The sequence below is a fragment of the Pelodiscus sinensis genome, chromosome 18 (assembly GCF_052426305.1).
Source record: "Pelodiscus sinensis isolate ZL-2025 chromosome 18, ASM5242630v1, whole genome shotgun sequence".
Taxonomy (NCBI): Eukaryota; Metazoa; Chordata; order Testudines; family Trionychidae; genus Pelodiscus; species Pelodiscus sinensis.
In genome coordinates, this window is record NC_143069.1 from 22,342,317 (window position 1) to 22,362,607 (window position 20,291).

The 20,291-nt window shown below is 43.8% G+C and overlaps 1 long non-coding RNA gene across 1 annotated transcript; it reads right to left on the reverse strand.

Annotated features, from left to right (window-relative positions):
* Positions 1–13,296: 13,296 nt before the first annotated feature.
* LOC149523289 (uncharacterized) lies at positions 13,297–17,738 on the reverse strand. Its single transcript, XR_016347189.1, has 3 exons — positions 17,633–17,738; positions 14,807–14,930; positions 13,297–13,408 (listed from the first exon to the last, which is right to left on the reverse strand). It is a non-coding gene; the product is annotated as an uncharacterized LOC149523289 (long non-coding RNA).
* Positions 17,739–20,291: the final 2,553 nt, after the last annotated feature.

The window sequence follows — 20,291 nt, forward strand, 5'->3', positions numbered from 1 at the left end:
AAAAACACTTTCCACTAACCACATTTCTAATATGTTTTTTTTAGCAATTATGAAGCAGTGGGAATTTCATCTGCCCCCCTAGTGACCTATAGCTATATTTTACATCAGGTACTAGCTACAATAAGCCAAACTCTGTGCCATATTACGCCTATGTAATCCTATTAGATTTCTAATTACTTAGATTTGAAGGCCAAAAGGGACCATTGTGATCATTCAGTCTGACCTCCTTCACAACACAGAACCTCCCCAAAATAATGTCTGTTTGACTAGAGCACCTCTTTTAGAAAAACAGCCCATCTTGTTTTTAAAGTTGCTACTGATAGAGACCCCACCACAACCCTTGGTAAATGGTTCCAATGATTAAAATTACCATTAAAATGTATGCCTTACTAGCAGTCTGAATTAGTTTAGCTTCATTCCCCGCCCCCCCCCCCCCCCCCCCATTGAATCTAAAGGCACATTTTCTAGCCCTTTGAAAATTCTTGTGACTCTTCTCCAATTTATCAGCATCCTTCTTGAATTGCAGGCATGATCCTGACATAGTATTCTAGCAGTTCTCACACCAGTGCCATAAGCAGAGGTAAAATAACTTCTTTATTCTTATTCAGAATCCCTCTGTCTATGCCTCCGAGGATCACCTCAGCTCTTTTGGTCACAGCTTTGTACTGGGCGCTTACGTTCAGCTGATTATCTATCATGATTTGAGTTTTTTAGTGTCTCTGTTTCCTGGAATAGAATCTCTCATCTTGGAAATAAAGCCTACACTCGTCATTCCTGGGAGTATACATTTACATATGATCATATTAAGTCCATATTGTTTCCTTATGCCCAGCTTACCAAGGGAACAAACCTGCTGTGTATTGACTGCAAAGAGGTTACAGGGGTATGAGAGAGCAGAAGTTGGCCTAGTGCATTGTGCATGGCCTCTGTAAATCCTGAGCAATTGTTTCCTTTAGTTTCTCTAGTTATGCTGCATTGTATTCAGTATTCTATCTTACCTTCTCAGGTGCCCCATAGACTAAATTGCCTAGGCCTCTTACAGCCATTTGACGGACAATGCTGTTATTGTCCCGTGACCTTTCTTCTAATATATGTAAGGCAGACTTAAGGGTCTTCTTCTCCCTGAGTATGGGATCAGTCATTAGCTGAAATAAAATCAACATGTCCATTAGCTCTAATCTGTTCATTAAGATAGCGAATATAATTTGAGGAGACACGTAATACACTGTAATTTATTATTCTATATGAATGAGTACTGTGTTAAAAACATGGATTTTTTCCTTTTAGGCACTATAATGGGGGATTGCTCATCCCTTGAAAGCCTCTCAGTGACTGCATTTGATACCACAGTCCTTTTCTCTCCCAGGTGCATCCTGCCAGTCGATCTTAGTGAGTCTTCCATGGCTCAGCCCTCTGGCCAAGTCCCAAAGTCCAAACAAATGCCTTTTAGGTCCTGTTGCCCTCACTAGGGTCTTCAGCCCCAACTCTGGACCCTTTATATTCTGTTCTTTGTTCAACCTCTCCATAAGCCTTGTCCCCTTCATCGGGTTTATGCCACTGGGGAACCTGGGCCTGCCCACTACTCTTGGTTCCAACCTAGAAATAGCAGCGAGTCATTGCTTCATTTCAGTTTATTGCTACTTTTTCCTTGGGTTCTTCCTATGGGGCCACTTTCAGTTTCTCCCTCGAATTATATGTTGAAGGCTCGTAAGGACTCTCTCTCTGCAAATTCAGCTTCAGAAAATGCTGCCTGAAATAAACCCCTGTGAATTGGTTTGGCCAGAGAATAGCATCCTTTCTTGGCCCTCCACTTCCTGAAAGGAACTGACCTAATAAAGCCCTGTAGCTCCATAGATCTGAGCCAGCTGGGCTCTGATTGGCAGCTTTCATGAGGCCTCTCTAGGCAGACCTTGAAAACCCACGTTTGTGACTCCTTTCCTAGGTGGGGTGTAGAAAGATTTGGGGGCACAAACAGATTCCTAGAACCACCAGATGAGCCTCTAAAATAGCGACTTAGCGTAAATGTGAAATATGACACAGACGTTATAGCAAGGCTGTGGAGAGGGAGGATGCTCCAGTGGTCAGCAGCCTAGGACTTAGGAGGTTCCAGTTCAATTTCCTGCACCCTCAAAGACTTCCTAGATGATGTTGGGCAAGTCACTTAGGCCTTCTGTGCATCAGTTTCCTGTTTGCAAAATGGGACTAATAGTGTTTCCCTGCCTCACAGGGGTGTTGTAGGGATACATACTTTTAACGAGTTTTGAGGCACTCAGATACTACATTCTCATTTTGAAGTACTCAGATAATACAAGTTTCTAAAAGGATGTTTTAAGGAAGATGGAGAAAAATTGTTCTCCTTGGCCTCTAAGGATAGGATAAGAAGCCATGAGCTTAAATTACATCAGGGGAAGTTTAGGTTGGACAGCAGGAAAAACGTCCTGCCTGTCAGGGTGGTTAAACCCTGCAATAAATTGCCTCAGGAGGTTGTGGAATTTGCATCACTAGAAATATTTAAGAGCAGGTTAGACAAACACCTGTCAGGGATGATCTAGACTGTGCTTGGTCCTGCCGTGATGGCTGGGGATTGGACTCGAAGACCTCTCAAGATCCCTTCCAGTTCTAATGATCTATGAATCTATTATTCTACATTCATGAGAATCTAAGATATATGTTAATGTATTTGTATGTTGCTTATTTTATAGTATTAGGACACTAGATTCATTTAGAAGATTTGCTGAGCTAGACCAAAATCAGGAGCTGTTGGTCAGTATTAGCCCTAGGAATTGTCAGAAAAGGTCTAGTAATTCAAATTCTATGGCTACATCTACATTGGCATGATTTTGCGCAAAAGCAGCTGCCTGTCTACACTGGTGGGGAGTTCTTGCACAAGAACACTGACATTCTAATGTCTAAAATCAGTGCTTCTTGCGCAAAACCTATGATGCTCCCGCTCAGGAAAAAGCCCTCCTGTGCAACTGTTCTTGCGCAAGAGGCCAGTGTAGACAGGCCACATTAATTTCTTGTGCAAGAAAGCCCAATGGCTAAAATGGCCATCGGAGCTTTCTTTCGCAAGAGAGCGTCTATTCTGGCATGGATGAGTTTGCAGAAAAGCGCCTCTTAGCGCAACAGCACATGCCAGTGTAGACGCTCTCTTGCGCAAATATTCTAACGCAAAAACTCTTGCGTTAAAAGTATGGGTATGTCTACAGTACAAAGTTAATTCAAACTAACAGCCGTTAGTTCGAATGAACTTTAATAGCGGCTATACATACAAACTGCTAGTTCGAATTTAAATCGAACTAGCGGAGCGCTTAATTCGAACTAGGTAAACCTCATTCTACGAGGAGTAACGCCTCGTTCGAATTGTGTAGTTCAAATTAAGGGCTGTGTAGCCACTTAATTCGAACTAGTTGGAGGCTAACCCTAATCAGGTTGCCCTGATGGCCACTCTGGGCCAAACCAGGGAAACTTTTCTGCCCCTCTCCCAGCCCCAGAGCCCTTAAAGGGGCATGGTCTGGCTACAGTGCCTGTGCCAGTGGCAAGCCTGCCAGCACCCAGCCAGCAGACCCTGCACCTGGCATGGCATGAGCCAGCCACCCGCTGCCACCCAGCCCTCCGCCTCTTCCCAGGACCAGGCTGGCGGCTCCTAGGAGCCTGCCCAGGGCCACAAGAGGCAGGCGCCTGCCTGGTCTAGTGCAGAGATCGTGGACATTATCGAGGTTTGGGGGGAGGCCTCCAGCGTCCACGACCTCCACACTAGGCACAGGAATGCAGCCGTCTAGGGCAGGATAGCTGCCAGCCTGGCCACCAAAGGCCACATCCAAACCCAGGAGCAGGTTTGCATGAAAATCAAGTTGTTCCAGTGAGACCCCCGACCCTGAGCCCTGCGCTTAGTACATAAGAACATAAGAATGGCCGTACTGGGTCAGACCAAAGGTCCATCTAGTCCAGTAGCCTGTCTGCCGACAGCGGCCAACACCAGGTACCCCAGAGGGGATGGACCGAAGACAATGACCAAGCCATTTGTCTCGTGCCATCCATCTTCAGCCTTCCACAAACAGAGGCCAGGGACACCATTCCTACCCCCTGGCTAATAGCACTCCACGGACCCAACCTCCATGAATTTATCTAACTTCTCTTTAAACTCTGTTATAGTTCTAGGCTTCAAAGCCTCCTGTGGCAAGGAGTTCCACAGGTTGACTATAAGAAGAACTTTGTGTGAAGAAGAACTTTCTTTTATTAGTTTTAAACCTGATGTCCATTCATTTCATTTGGTGTCCTCTAGTCCTTATATTATGGGAACTAATGAAGAACTTTTCTTTATGCACCCTCTCCACACCACTCATGATTTTATAGACCTCTATCATATCCCCCCTCAGTCTCCTCTTTTCTAAGCTGAAAAGTCGCAATCTCTTTAGCCTCTCTTCATATGGGACCTGTTCCAAACCCCTAATCATTGTACTTGCCCTTTTCTGAACCCTTTCCAAGGCCATATCGTTTTTGAGGTGAGAAGACCACATCTGTACACAGTTCTGAAGATATGGCGTACCATAGTTTGATACTTCTCCTCCTCCTTCTTCCCCTGGCTTCCCCCTTCCAGCTCCCTCCTCCCAGGTTTCCACCTCCCCTCTCCCACCCTCTTTCTTCCCCTCTCCCACCTCCTTTTCCCAGTCCCCCAGAGTTTAATCCCCTCCGCCCCCAGTTTTGTTAAATAAAGAGAGTTTCTATTTTTGAACACATATCCTTTATTTTTTACATCAGGAAGAGGGGGCTCGGGAAGGGTAAGTGGAAGGAGGTGAGGGAGGAATGGGGCACGAGCCCCCGAGGGGGAGGACTGGGGTGGCTCTGCGGGCTCCTCGGGGTGGAAGCTTTCCTGTAGGGCCTCCTGGATCCTGATAGCCCCCTGATTGACCTCCCCCAGATGGCAGCCTGCGGCAAGTGCAGCCGGGCTGATGGTCGAGTGCTGAAATGTGCCGAGTGTGGGCATTCAGGGCACTCCAAGACAGGACTGCTTTGATGTCCCCATCGAGTTAGACATGCAAGCGGGGAATCCTGAGAACTGTCTGTCCGGGGTGGAGGTCAGGTCTTTTTAAGCACAGCCCTCGGCTAGCCTGAGGAAGCAGCTCCACACCTTAAGTCCTAACCTGATGCCCTGACGGCACTGGTTCTGGCCAGCCTTAACTTCGGTTCAGGGTCCACTCAATGTGGACATGCTATTTCGAATTAGCAAAATGCTCATTCGAATTAGTTTTTAGGTCTAAATGCACTCATTCGAATTAGCTTATTTCAAATTAACTAATTTGAATTAAGTTAATTCGAATTAGTGCTGTAATGTAGACATACCCTATTTGCGCAAAATCTTGCCAATGTAGACGTAGCCTATCTATATCTTGCTCACTCTCTCTTAACCAGCAACTAGAATAGGCAGCTAGGCTAGGCTAGTATAGGCCCCAAAAATAACAAAGAGAAAATGATTAAGAAAGGTGTCATGAAGTTCCTTATGAGATTTCCTTATAAAGGACACATTCTACTATCTAAAATGAATTCCTATGAACTGAACTGTACAATTCCTCAGAGAAAGGTAAACAACAGATAACAGCCTAATGGTGGAACTGCTCATACCTGAGCAAAGAAAGCTGTGCTGGTGACTCGCTGGTTTTCTGATGGGGAATTTACCCAGGGAAGGAGGCTCTGTATGATCTCCACTGTTATTAGTCCAGATCTTTGCAGAACCCTGGAAGACAAAAGGAACCACTTATGGGGCAGACTGTGCACTTCAAAAGCTTAGCTGCTATGACCATACAACTCTAAAACCTACGCATGGAAGCTCTGTGTTTCTCACCCAGGGCACCCCGCACAAAGCTATACCTGAAAGTTCCCTGTCAGTCACTCTATTTGTTGCCGATCCCTGAGGATGAAGTGCTGTCTCCTAGATCTCTTACCTCACCAGCAAACACACCCCCTCGTGGTGAGTCTGCGGATTTTCAAGAAGCATCCAAGTTTTCTGCTTCCAGAGAGTTCGTATCAGCTTCTCATTCATAGCCTTGAGAAGCACAGCCTCTAATGCTTCAATAGAAAGCCTGGGGGAAAAGAGGCACAGAACTGTAGTAACCAATAGAAAGGCACAGCCTAAGCAGTCAGGAAACCCCAGATACTTGTCAGGTCTGTTGTTCATTGACAGTTCATCCATTGACAGTATCCTGGGGACCACTGTTTTTGGAAGGACTTAATTCCCAGGAGGTATTTCAGTCTCATACATCTCATATTACTAGTGTTGCTATGGACAACATTTTGCAGTCACTTTCTCCTATCTGCAAGGTGTATGGGCACTAGCACAGTACAGTAATATGGAAAAAATTCACAATCAGACCCCAAAAGCTGGGACACAGAGAGATTAGTGATCACTAATGGATATTTTGGGGCCCTATGTCCAGCGAGATGTGACAGGGTGCTGAGAGCTTGTACTTGGGGTCAGCACTCTGGTAACTACTAGTACTAATTAGCTTCCCCAGAGAAAGCCTAATTGGATAGAAATGTACCTGATTGCCTGGCTAGAGTGGGGCTATAGAATCAACAAACCTATTCTCCCATGAATAAGGAATCTGCCTAAAGGGACATCCACAGCAGTGTTTGAGGGAAACAGAGAGCAAAAGAGACAAAATGCTAGAGGCATCTAGATAGACTTATGTGTAGTGCTGGGGAGGAGCCGGTGGTCGTGGTACATGTAGGTCTCAATGACATAGGGAAGGGTAGGAGAGATGTCCTGGAGGCCAAATTTAGGTTGCTAGGAAAGAGCCTGAAATCCAGGACCTCTATGGTGGCATTCTTGGAAATGCTTCCAGTTCCATGCGCAGGAACAGGTAGGCAGGCAAAGCTTCAGAGTCTCAATGCGTGGATGAGACGATGGTGTAGGGAAGAGGGGTTTGGATTTATCAAGAACTGGGGACACTTTTGGGAGAGGGGGAGCCTATACAGGAAGGATGGGCTCCACCTAAACCAGGGTGGAACCAGACTACTGGCACTAAACATTTAAAAGGCTGTAGAGCAGTTTTTAAACTAAGAGATGGGGGAAAGCCGATTGGTGGGGAGATGCACGTAAATCGCAGGGAGACTTCTCTTAGAGGAGAATCTGTTGATAGAGATTCTCTAAGCTGTAGTCAGAAAGAGAGGACAAAGAGACTGAGGCCTGAGGAGGCCTAGATAGTAGTGTTTGTGTTGCCAGAGCTTGGTGGTTTCAGGGAACTGACCTATAGCAAGCACAAACAAGACTTTCTCATATTAAAAGCAGGTGATGGTAAGGTGCCTCATAACCCTGAGAACTCCTGGGGAGTGTCACACAAATGGACTGGGATTCTCTTTGTTTTGCTCCCTTTCTTCTAATTACCTGCAAGGGTTGCCCTCACATAGTTGTTGTCCTTTTCTAAATAACCTCCTTCGGCGTCTCATCCTGGGCAAAGGCATCTTTTGTCCTAGGGTTTGGCTGATCTGCTGCAGAAGAACAGTGAACAACTCCGGGAACAGCTCCTGCACAGTTTTGCTCAACTGCAATGCTGACACCACTTCAAAGATGGCACATGTTGCCTGAAAGGAGAGCATGGTAAAAGAAGAGGTCTCTTCCTAACACTATCACACGCTCTCCCCTTCTGCTGGACTAAATTCTCACTCCTGTCACTAACTTGATGAATGACCGAGAGCAATTCACTCCATGTGTGCCTTAGCGTCCCATAGCTGTAAAAATGTGTAGGACCTATCAAGGCATGTTATGAGTTGCACAAAACATTTGCAAAGCACTGTAAGAAATCTGATTCAAAGACTTTCTAATTGCCAGATATTATTAAGTGAATCAGCCACATACTCTAAATCTGCCACAGAAAGCACAGCTGGAATCCAGGAAACAGTACTTCAGAAAAGAAGTGCCCAGATGACAATATTATACCACTCATCTAGCTTTCCATCAGCATGTTTGTCACAAAGCAGAGAAATACATGTCTGTCGTCTAACTTACTGTGAGAGGTGCAGCAGCTGCTAAATGCAGGTCAGTTTCTGTCTCTGAGGTCATGCTTCCTTCTTGGCTTGTTGGAGTCTTTATTCTTTCTATTAGGACCTTCAGGACTTGAGGGGCGAGCAAGGGATCTGTCCCCAGAGATCTCCACAGCTCAGTGGTGTTACTGCAATTTAACATAGGTTATATGTGACCCCTGGAGACTTTTGTGGCTCTGACTATATGCATCATATTCAAGTAAAGAACACATTTTCTCCTTGACTATGATCAGGGCTCACCAGCCGCGCTGTCCGGCGATCTGCGCATGCACAGATCGCCCGAACCCGGCTCTTCCAGGTTACAATCTACACGCCATGGATGAGTAGATTGTATTATTTGTCAAGCCCTGCCTATGATGAGCAAGTTCAGAGTGCTGTCCTCCTTATATGGTCCTCATGTTTTACATATTGAGTTTCTAGTTACAGAACTAAGTTAAGTTACATTTCAGGTTACATTTCTACAGTGCATGACTATTTTGGGATCCTGGAGGTATCCCGAAATACCTACCCCACATTTACAGAAGCAGCCCGTTATTTTGAAATATTTTTCAAAATAATGGGCACACTATTTTGCCATCCCAATAAACTTTGTTGCATGAGGGATAAGGGATGGCTTGAAATAGCACATTATTTCGACATTTGGTGCTGTGTAGAAGCGCCACATTTCAAAATAGGCTATGCAAAATATGATAGGCAATTTGCGGAGTGCAAATTGTGCATCTTATTTCAAGTTTAGGGTGCTGTATAGACACAACCCTAGCCTTACTGCACCGTAACCATTAATGCTAGACTTCAGAAGGAAAGGACACAGAGCTCTAATCACAGTTCCTGTTTTCCTACTTCTCAGTAGATATGGAATCATGAGCATATGATGCCCAAAGATCTAGGGCCTGGGAGACAAGTTGAAGAAAGAAAAATGATCTTCCTACTAACTGGATGTACAACTATGAGAACAAATATTTGTGGCTAGCCCATGACCTCTTCACAAATGGCATTCCCTGGCCTCTATTTGCCAGAATGGGCATGTTCTGTTCACTCCCTATGGGGCACCTGGCATTGGCCACTGTCTGAAGACAGGATCCTGGGCTAGATGGACATTTGGTCTGACCCACTACAGCCGTTCTTATGTTCTTAGATTCCAGCACAGATGACTGATAATTCAGCTAGGGATGTTTGAATGAAATGATAGATATGCTTACCGCCCTGTCTTTAAGTACCAAGAATGACAACTCCATTCCAGCAGCCATACCCTTCCTGATACCAAAAGCCTGGTGCCCTATCCTTGCTAATCAGCCAGGAATTTGGATTTGAAGCTTTCATGCTACCAGAAAACGAACAGTCACTGGCAATTTCCAGGGTGATGTTAGTTCAGGGGTCTGGAGAGGCAAAAGTCCACTCCAGTGATGCCAGTAAAGGGAAGTCTTTAGGATGCCAAAGCAACTATTAATTAATGGAAACAGAATGAAACTTAATTTCTCCCTGCACCCACCTTGACATGGTCTTGGACCTTTCTGCAGAAAGACCCAAGCTATTAACCTTTAGGAATTATCTCAACCTGTCTGTGGCTTAAATGAAGCCTTACATCTTCCAGTGAAGCTGTGGGATCCATGGTTACCAAAATGAACACTGTAAGGAGCACTATATACCTGTCCATCGGCAGACGTTTGGTGAGGAGGCTGAAGATCACTGCCTCTAGGTGATGGTGGGCTAGAATGGACACTGCCTCCACCAGGAACTGCCTCAAGCTACCCTGCTTGATGGTAGGCATATGAATGTATATTCTCCTCAGGATAGCTGGCACCTGGACAGAATAAAACCAGAAAAAATGTCCCTTTTCCATTCTCTGCATTCATTCTGCAGAGCCAAAACCTTTATTTAGTCGTTTAGCAATTTGCTGTTCTTGTAGAAATTCCTCCCTTCAAAAAACAAGTATTTAGACATGGCTGCATAGATTTAATCCACAAAAATTATGCATATCTCTGCCCATACCTGGCTGCAACACCGGGTTAAGACATGCTGAGGCCCTAAGCTATGTCAAGTTAAAGAGGCCTCATTGCATTTCCAAAAAAACATGTATTATTCTAACAGAAAGGACAATGAAAAGAGAAATAATAAAGTTATCTATCTATCTATCTATCTATCTATCTATCTATCTATCTATCTATCTATCTATCTATCTATCTATACATAGGCAAAGAGGCAAGTAAAAACTAGTAATTTGGGGGTATTTTTAGAGACCCCTCATTATCTGAGGCCCGAAGATGTAGTTCACTTAGCTTGTCTCTTGGGGCCGGATATTCTCTTTTTGCATTTTACTCGGAGTCTAATTTTTCCAAGCCTTTCATGGCTGGAAACTGTGACAACAAGATAGACAACTAATCAAGCATCTTCCTTTTCCCTTGGGGTACGGCTACACTAGCTCGTTAGTTCGAGCTAGGTAGGGTAATGAGGGCAAGCAGAGTTGCAAATGAAGCCCAGGATTTAAATATCCCAGGCTTCATTTGCATGTTCCCGGGTGCTGCCATTTTAAAATCCTCCTTAATCTGAACTCCGTGCCCGTGGCTACACGCGGCACGGAGTAGGTAGTTCTAATTAAAGATCCTAATTCCATGAGGAGTAACGGTAGTTCGAATTAGGATCTTTAATTTGAACTACCTAGTCCATGCCGCATGTAGCCGCGGGCACGGAGTTTGGAGTAAGGGGGATTTAAAAATGGTGGCGCCAGGGAACATGCAAATGAAGCCCGGGATATTTAAATCTCGGGCTTCATTTGCAACTCCGCTTGCCCTCATTACCCTACCGAGCTCGAACTAACGAGCTAGTGCAGATGTACCGTTAGATTATCTCTGTCTTCTGCTGTTGATTCCCCCATTGCCTGACTCAGGATAGGAACACAGATGGAATTAACTTCCAATCCCAGGGGGAGAAACAGCAAGACTTGTGTTCACTGCAAATGATGGCAAAGACCTGAAAGCCTGCAGGTTAGCCAGAAAAACCTCTCCAGCTTCTATTTTACCTCATCCAGCATGGCACCTCCACACTCCTTCAGGATGATCTTCATCCACAGACCGGCTGCTGTGGCACAGGAGGGGCTAGCAGACCGCATACCATCCAGTATGGCCTCAATAAAATCTGTGGCTTGTTCAGAGGGAAAGTACTTACTAACCACCTGTGGACAGATCAAAAACAGGAAAGATTGCAATGATAGTCGGCTCCAGTACTTTTAAGAAAGGAGGCCTAAGAGCTGTATTGGAAAATAATGTATTCATCAGCAAATTGCTAATTGGGCTCCTATCTGGCAAGGCAGTTGCAATTAAAATTTTCTCTGTAATCTTTCTAGCTACCACATCTCTATTCTACACTAATAATATCAGGTTAGATCTTAGGTTGTACAGTTAGCACAACATTGTATGGGACAAACAGGATGTAAATTTCCAGTTTATATTCTATTATGTACATGACATCTTTTCACAAAATATAAAAATATGCAAAGAGATGCATGCACACAAATATAGGTTCAGGTAAACACACAAGGTGCCAAGACTGGTTTCTCAGCTTGATGTCCCGCTCACATATTTTCCCCCTGGATGGATGGATGGATGGATGTGCGCGCGCACATGCATGGGCATGTTCATGCAACTGTCTGGAATCTGTTTGTTTTTTACATGGCATTCATAGCATATACCTATGAAAAGCATGTTACTGATTACCCATGAATGCCTCACTCCCATAGCTCGCTCCAAGTGTGGAAAGACATCACAAAAGCATAAAACAATCATAGAATCATAGAATACTAGGACTGGAAGGGACCTTGAGAGTTCATCGAGTCCAATCCCCTGCCCTCATGGCAGGATCAAATACTGTCTAGACCATCCCTGATAGACATTTATCTAACCTACTCTTAAATATCTCCAGAAATGGAGATTCCACAACCTCCCTGGGCAATTTATTCCAGTGTTTGACTACCCTGACAATTAGGAACTTTTTCCTAATGTCCAACCTAAATCTCCCTTGCTGCAGTTTAAGCCCATTGCTTCTTGTTCTATCCCCATAGGCCAAGATGAACAAGTTTTCTCCCTCCTCCTTATGGCACCCTTTTAGATACCTGAAAACTGCTCTCATGTTCCCCCTCGATCTTCTCTTTTCTAAACTAAACAAACCTAATTCCTTCAGCCTTCCCTCATAGGTCATGTTCTCTAGACCTTTCATCATTCTCGTTGCTCTTCTCTGGACCCTCTCCAATTTCTCCACATCTTTCTTGAAATGCGGTGCTCAGAACTGAACACAATACTCCAATTGAGGCCTAACCAGCGCAGAGTAGAGCGGAAGAATGACTTCTCGTGTCTTGCTCACAACACCCGTTAATGCATCTCAGAATTATGTTTGCTTTCTTTGCAACGGCATCACACTGCTGACTCATATTCAACTTGTGGTCCACTATAACCCCTAAATCCCTTTCTGCCGTACTCCTTCCCAGACAGTCGCTTCCCATTCTGTATGTATGAAACTGATTGTTCCTTCCTAAGTGGAGAACTTGGCATTTGTCTTAAACTTCATCCTATTTACCTCAGACCATTTCTCCAATTTGTCCAAGTCATTTTGAATTAGTGACCCTATCCTGCAGATTAGTCGCAACCCCTCCCAGCTTGGTATCATCTGCAAACTTAATAAGCGTACTTTCTATATCAATATCTAAATCGTTGATGAAGATATTGAACAAAGCCGGTTCCAAAACAGACCCCTGTGGAACCCCACTTGTTATGTCTTTCCAGCAGGATTGTGAACCATTAATAACTACTCTCTGAGTATGGTTATCCAGCCAGTTATGCACCCACCTTATAGTAGCCCCATCTAAGTTGTATTTACCTGGTTTATTGATAAGAATATCATGCGAGACTGTATCAAATGCCTTACTAAAGTCTAGGTATACCACATTCACCCCTTCTCCCTTATCCACAAGACTCGTTAGCCTATCAAAGAAAACTATCAGATTGGTTTGACATGATTTGTTCTTTACAAATCCAGGCTGGCTGTTCCCTATCACCTTGCCACTTTCCAAGTGTTTACAGACGATTTCCTTAATTACTTGCTCCATTATCTTCCCAGGCACAGAAGTTAAACTAACTGGTCTGTAGTTTCCTGGGTTATTCTTATTTCCCTGTTTATAGATGGGCACTAGATTTGCCCTTTTCCAGTCCTCTGGACAAGGGAAAATGAATGGTGCACAGCCACTAGGACAGTCACCTAGTGTTTGTTACCTTAGCCATTTTGGAAGATGCTTGAAACAGAGCCTCAGGGTCTGGAGTTGTTAGTGCCTCACGGAGACAACTCAGCTCCTCCTCTGCTGACCCCAGGTTAGTGCACTGACCTAGGATAGAGAAAAGGAGAAAAAGTATGGCAACATTTAATAAAACTGAACCTCTGATCCATAGATAGTCATACAGGAGGATCTATGGGGTATGTTATTACCAGCTGTGTGTGAAATTTTGGCCCCACTAAAGCCAACGACGAAATTCTTGTTGACTTTAACGGAGTCAGAATTTTACCGTCAGGCTATGTCTAGACTACATCCCTTTTACGGAAAAGGGATGTAAATTAGACGTATCGCAATTGCTAATGAAGCGGGGATTTAAATCTCCCCTGCTTCATTAGCATAAAAATGGCTGCAGCTTTTTTCGGCACGGAGCTTTGCCGGAGAAAAGCGCCAGTCTAGATGCTGATCTTGCGGAAAATTAAGCCTTTTCCGAAAGATCCCTTATCCCTCCGAAAAAGGGATGTAGTCTAGACGTAGCCCCTATGTCTGAAAGTTAACGGTAATGGCATGTGATTCATTGTGATTCATACAGGATTAAACAGGCACTGTATTCTGTGTGGAGCATCTTTCTCTGTATATCTGGTTTCAGTAGCCACTCTGCTCTCAGTATTTAAATCTAATCTCATAGTCAAGCACAACTCATGTAGATTGATCTGAGGTTCTGATTTGGAGGAGAATCCCTCCACTGAACTCTCATTGTAAAAGAGATGGGGCTGACCAAAAGCTTAGGTAGGAAACCCAGGCTCTTCGCTCACTTCTAAATCATGAACTGTCTCTTTAAGGGAAAGCTGTCCTGCTCTGTCATCTCCCTCTCCCCACCCCACTCTGCAGAGCGGGGGCATATGGGCATATGGCGGGGGAGAGAGTGTGTGTGAGACAATGTGTGTGTGTGTGTGTGAGAGAGAGAGTGAGAGAGAGAGAGAGGGGGACATGCTGGCTGCCAGAGAAATCTTAGAAACAGTGCCTCTTTAGATAGGCACTCCGTTACTCACCATACTTCAGACTGGAGCAGCACTATTGTATGTGTCCCTCTCCCCAAACTCTGCTCTGCAGAGATGATGACAGGGGCAAAAGGGTCACCCTGACTTCTGCACGTCTCCCTGCTCCCCTCCCCTCCACACACCACTAGCAGCAGACAGGATGGAGCAAGGTGGGAGAGGGGCAGCTGAACACATGCTGCTGGCATGCTTGCTAATCAGCTGAGCGCTCCAGACAGAAATTCTGGGGAGAAGGGCAGATCTGGCCTGTGTGCTATATTTTGTCCACCCTCTAATATTTGCAGATTATTTATTATTTGTGCAGTTCTCTTCCAGCAATGTACTTACAAGGCCCCAATCGTTCTGTTATATAAGTGTCGCTAACAAGACAGAAAGAATTACAGATGGAAAAAATGGTCATTACAACAATGAAAGAAAGTGAAGAGTTACTTACACCTGCTCATGGTCTCCTCACCTTGTATATTGAGAAGACAGTTGATACAGTCAACCACCCACTGACGCGATGTCGTAAGTGAAGCACAGGTATATGGTGCTAACAGCCCAATCAGAGATCCAAACTGATCAAAAGTTTCCTGAGGCTAATTTTAAAAGAATGAAGAATGAAAGTTCTCCGGCTATACTGGACATTATTTGCCTTCCTTATTGTGAACTCCATTACTGTACCTGGGTACGGCACATTGGAAAACATAATCCTTGTTGTACATGCAAATTGATGGGGTCTAAATTAGCTGTAGCACTCAAGAAAAATCTCAGAGTCATTGTGGATAGTCCTCTAAAAACATCTGTTCAACATGCAGCTGCAGTTAAAAATGCTAATGGTATGTTAGGAACCACTAGGAAAAGGGATGAATAATAATATGATAAATATCATCATGCCACTGTTTCAAATCCATGGTACACCCACACCTTGAATATTGCAAGCAATTGTAGTCCTCCAACTTAAATAAAGTTAGGTTATAATTGGAAAAAGTTCAGAGAAAAGCAACAAAAATGATATGGGATATGGGACAAGTCATACAAGGAGAAGTTAAAAGGACTGGGACCATTCATCTTAGAAAAGAGATGCTTACAGGGGGGTTTGATAGAGCCATATAAGATGATCAGAGATGCATGATATGGGTGTCCCTATATCTCTGACTGCCTGGGGCTGGGACTGGACAACAGGGGAGAGATCACTCAACAATTGCCTTGTTCTGTTTGTTCCCTCTGATGCATATAACACCCACCACTGTCAGAAGACAGGCTACATGAACCATTTGTCTGGGGGATCCAGAATGGCCATTCATGTTTTATGTTCTTATCCGATTAAATAGAAATAGAAATTCAACTTTAACAGCGATAGAAATGTAGCTGTGTTAGTCTGGAGTAGCTGAAGCAAATGCAGGACAATGTAGCACTTTAAAGACTAACAAGATTTATTTATTTATTGATTTATTTTTTAAGATGGTTTATTAGATGATGAGCTTTCGTGGGCCAGACCCACGTCCTCAGATCAGGAAGTGGGTCTGGCCCACGAAAGCTCATCATCTAATAAACCATCTTGTTAGTCTTTAAAGTGCTACATTGTCCTGCATTTTGCTTCAACTTTAACAGCCTGAGAGTATAGGAATGCATCTATGACACTGACACAGCCAACCTATGTGTGACCACAATAACTTAACAAGCGGCACTGCAATTGTATCAAGACAAGTCACTTCTATGTTATTTCAAAGGGTGTGTCTAGACTACTGAGTTTTGTCGACAAAAGTGGACTTTTGTCGACAAAACTATACCTGCGTCTACACTACCGCTGAGTTCTGTCAACATAACGTCGACAGAACTCAGCAGTTTTGTCGATGCTGGTAAACCTCATTTTACGAGGCATAACACCTTCTGTCGACAGAGTTCTGTCGACAGAAGGTGTTATTGCATGTAGGGTTGTGTCTAGACTACAGGGTTTTGTCGACAAAGCAGCTTGTTTAGTCGACAGAACTGAATGTGTCTAGACGCTCTTTGTCGACAGAAGTTTTGTCGACAGATACTGTCGACAAAACTTCTGTCGACAAAACCCTGTAGTCTAGACGTACCCAAAGAAAAGTCCTAGACTAGCGATCACCAGCATTATGCATTTTGGTAATAGATATGAAAGGTAGATGTTATGTATTATTGTCTGTATTTATATCTTGCTAGAAGTTTAACATAACCAAATTAGCTTGTAGATTCCAATTCCTTTTCATGTCTTAATTGCCTTAATTATATGCAACTGTCTTCAGTTAACCTTAAGATCAAAGATATAAGATAGTACAAGAAAATAGTTTGTACATTGCCTTCAGCTTAACTATCTGTGTTGTAATGGAAGACTACGATCGGCTAATTACTTTATGTGAATGACTATCACCCATTTACCAGTGTATGCGTAGGAAATAGAAAATTAACTTCAAAACAAAGTACGACAGGAGATCTGCATGACCTATTCTTTCTCAGGGAGAGATCCTGCTTCGACAATTTCTGTGAGGAGGCTTGCCAACCGGCTAGAATAGCTATAAAAGACAAGTTATGGGACTGATCTTCTCTCTCCAGTCTGCTTAAACTTTGAACAGGGGACGTGTAAGCCATAGGACATAGATCTTCCAAATAATTATTTGGAATAGTCTGGGAAATGCATGGAAAAACTAACAGCCTTTGCATCTAAACTGGCTTTGGATGTTGACCGGTTAGCATGATTCCAGAGAGACTTTTACAAGCCAGCCGTTTATTCCACCATGGTTGTGATCCTGAACTATGAAAAGTGAAAGTCATTTTAACAACTATCTATCACTTAACCATTTGTAACTCTCTTCTTTTTCCTTTTAACAACAAATCTGATATTCCGTTATTAAGGATTGGCTGATATTTAGGGAAGACCTGTGATTCATATTAACCTAAGGATAAGTGTCTAGTCCTTTGTGATTGGTGATTATATTAGACTTAGTTGTCTAGATGGGAACCAAGGTCTGGAATGCCTAAAGGGTACTATTGTTTGGTATTTTGTTAACCAGAGTAGAAGCTCTTTTCTTACTGGTTTGGTGAATCTAATTATAAAATCACTAGTCTGGGGAACTGCCTGCCCTGTTTCTTACAGTCTGGCCTGAGTGCTGTCACAGCACTATTATGGAAACCTTTCTCTTAGGGAAGCAGAGGGATCTTACTCACTTTGAGGCCCCAGCTGCAGGCCTAGTAGAATTTCTCATGCATTCACGTTGAATGTCAGATTTGATAGAAGTTGGGAAGTCAGCTCAAGGAAGAGTAGAACTATACTCACTGTGCTATTAACTATCTCCTGATAGGCAGTTAGCAGCCAGACACTGGCCTGCAAGGCCCTTTCTCTCTCCCACTCCTGCCCTGAATTGAGCCAGGTCTCTAGTAGCTGTTGGCAAAGCAGGAGAATGGACAAAGTTAGTACCAGAAAATCCCTCCCAAACGTTTCTTTTAAATAGGTTTGATTGTCACTAAAATCCCTCTCCAAAGCATTTAACTTCCATATAGCAAAAGATTTATATGTCTCCAAAAAGAGACCCTTGTATATACAAGTCCCAGGGACCAGATTCACCTCTGGTGTACGTAACTCCATCAAAGCCAAAGGAGTTACATGAGAGATGAGTCTGGCTCTGTGTATGTGAGGGCTTCTGTAGACTGTCTGATGGCAGCTGTCTAGCACATTGCATGCAGTTTGGGGTCCGGTGCTGTGTTCTCTTTCCTGGACAGCTTCTCCCATGCTGAGTGGCAAATGACAGAGAGGAGCATTTCTTTTTATTTAGAGCAGAGAAGTCTCCCCAGCCCAGCTCCTTTTATAACTTTATTTTCATACCAACGTTGCACCTAACTCCCCTCCCCTCAGCTCTTCAAACTATTCTGTTTATGTCTGAAGAGCAGGAAGTCTTTGGTGAATGAGTTTCCATACACAGAGCTTAACTCAATACTAATTCATTCCTTTTACGAGAGGTGATCAGTTCTCACTGGTCCTCTTGAATTTGGTTACTGCGCTGATGATTTTCTTTCCTGTCCATGTAGTGTTAACTATACTGGGAAAACTAGATCTCAGTCCACCACTGGCATAAAATGTCCCCTGCTATGAGATAGATACATAGAATTTACTAGCTAGTGGGAAAACACTGGCTGTAGAATCGGTGTCTATTTCTTACAAAGCCTTTCTGAATATTGACCTAGGAGAGCTTTTCCATTGCATTAGGAGTGCACAAATCATAAAATCATGGATTAAGGATGGAAGGGACCTCAGGAGGTCATATAGTCCAACCCCCTGCTCAAAGCAGGGCCAGCCCCAACTAAATTATTCCAGCCATGGCTTTGCCAAGCCTGGCATTAAAAACCTCGAATGATGGAGATTCTTAAGGGAAGAGAATAACAGAAACACCTAACTGGTGGGTCAGAACCCAGGCTTAGGAAAACCCCAGCACAAGGGGACACAAAGAAGATGGAGAGAGGCTGTTCTCAGTAGTGACAGATGACAGAACAAGAAGCAGTGGTCTCAAGTTGTGTGTGGGGGGGTGGATCTTAGGAAAAACGATTTCACGAGGAGGGTGGTGAAGCACTGGAATGGGTTACTGAGGGAGGTGGTGAGATCTCCATCCCTAGAGGTTTTTCAGTCCCAGCTTGACAAAGCCCTGGCTGAGATGATTTAGTTGGAATTGGTTCTGCTTTTAGCAGGGGGTTGGACTCGATGACTTCCTGAATTCTCTTCAAGCCCTATCGTTCTATGATTCTATAAAAGAGTTCCCTGAACTCTTTTCAAAAATTTTTTCAAAAAAGAACATTTCTTCTTTTTATCTCTGAGGAGAGCCACTCAGACTCTGCCCAGTGGAAATAAATATGCAGAACCTAGAGGGAGCCATTCTGTTTGTTCTGATGCCCCAAGCAGCTTGATCATTCTGTGCATAGTGAATGTAAGTCTATCTATAGGCTAAATTCTGTTCTTCCTTACACCAAACTAAATATTGATCAGCTCTACTGATTTCAGTTTAAATAAGAGCAAATGTGGCCTGATGAGAAAGAGTTGCCTCCTACTTTCTTTGAGATGGGTAGGATGAAAAAGAGGCAGTTGGTGAGTACTGCCATAAGCTCCCACTTGGTAGCTAAAGGGCCAGGCAGAGCTAAGATCCTCAACAACTTACTGTAAAGTTAATGTATATCATGGATCCCATCATGGAACTCTGTGTCTGGAGTCCATGACTCTGCCCATAGCTGGAAATACCCATTGAAAAGATTTTGAACTAGTACACATAGAACAGAGAATGAAGTGTGCAGCAAACTTTTCCAGGTTCTAGACATCTTGATGTAGGCTGCATAACTTCAGTGTTTTGCTAATAGTTTATGTATGCTTCAGCAGCCACAGGATTGGGCACCATTGTGTTCTTTGGAGAGTCTATTTATAAAAAAGATGTGCTTCCTTATACAAGAGCATTTCACTGAAAGATTGTGTTGTCAGAATTTTCACTGACTTGCCCGAGGTCTAAGTAATGTAGGTCGCACTGTCAGATATAAATATCCAGAATCAGATTCTGGTCTCTGTTACACTTGTGTAAATCCAAAATAATGCCACTGAAGTCAGGGGCATTACCCTGGTTTTACACGAATATCACTGATCAGATTCTAGCTCTAATCCTTCAGTCCAGCTGCATCCTTGAGCATCCAAAGCTCCCACTGAAGTCAAGGGGAACAATCAGCATGCCAGAATGGCAGAACTGAGTCCTAAGTGTTAAGAACTCTCCTTACCAGATTTCTGGTGGACACATCGAACTCTCCGAATACATAGGCGACCATATCCCCTGCTGCACAATTCTCCACACTTCCTGAACTGAGCAGCTTCAGGACAAAATGGAGAGCTGCCATCCTCACCTGCAAGGGTAGAGATTATGCACGAGTTATTATTATCTCTTCTGCATGCAATATGAGACAGGATATGA